The sequence below is a fragment of the Gekko japonicus genome, unplaced genomic scaffold (assembly GCF_001447785.1).
Source record: "Gekko japonicus isolate JY-2015 unplaced genomic scaffold, Gekko_japonicus_V1.1 scaffold131, whole genome shotgun sequence".
In the NCBI taxonomy this organism is placed as follows: domain Eukaryota; kingdom Metazoa; phylum Chordata; class Lepidosauria; order Squamata; family Gekkonidae; genus Gekko; species Gekko japonicus.
The window spans coordinates 3,021,234-3,021,618 of record NW_015167061.1 but is presented as its reverse complement, the minus strand read 5'-3'; the positions used below and the strand labels follow the sequence as shown (position 1 = coordinate 3,021,618).

The 385-nt window shown below is 64.4% G+C and overlaps 1 protein-coding gene across 1 annotated transcript in view; it reads left to right on the top strand.

Annotated features, from left to right (window-relative positions):
• EPHA2 (EPH receptor A2) overlaps positions 1–385 on the top strand; it is a 15,542-nt gene that overhangs the window by 7,981 nt on the left and 7,176 nt on the right. The window lies entirely within an intron of this gene.

Here is a 385-nt window from a genome sequence, read left to right as displayed (position 1 = left end):
GGGGGGGGGGTTCCATCCAGCTTCTGAGAGCGCTTCCTGGCCTCAAGGAAGTGATGGGATTCCAGGGGGACTCTGGGGAGTAACTCTGCTTCCTAGCCAAGCAGTGACTGCCAGGAAATGCGCAGGACTCTTCCTCATGCTGGCGGTCCCCGGATGGCCTTTTCCTCTGCCCCGCCCCTGGCGCCACTGCGATGCGCGTGTGCCCACCGTGCACCTGCTCTGAGAGCGGGCTGAGGAGCAGAGAGGGAGAGTGTCTGTGGCCCTCTTCTTCCCATTTCGCAGGCAGGGGCCCAAGGCCAAGAGAGAACCTCGCCGGGGCTGGCTTTGAATCCAGGGCTTCTGGGTCTCCGTCCGCACTGTCTGGTGGCTGCCGGCTAACCCCCCC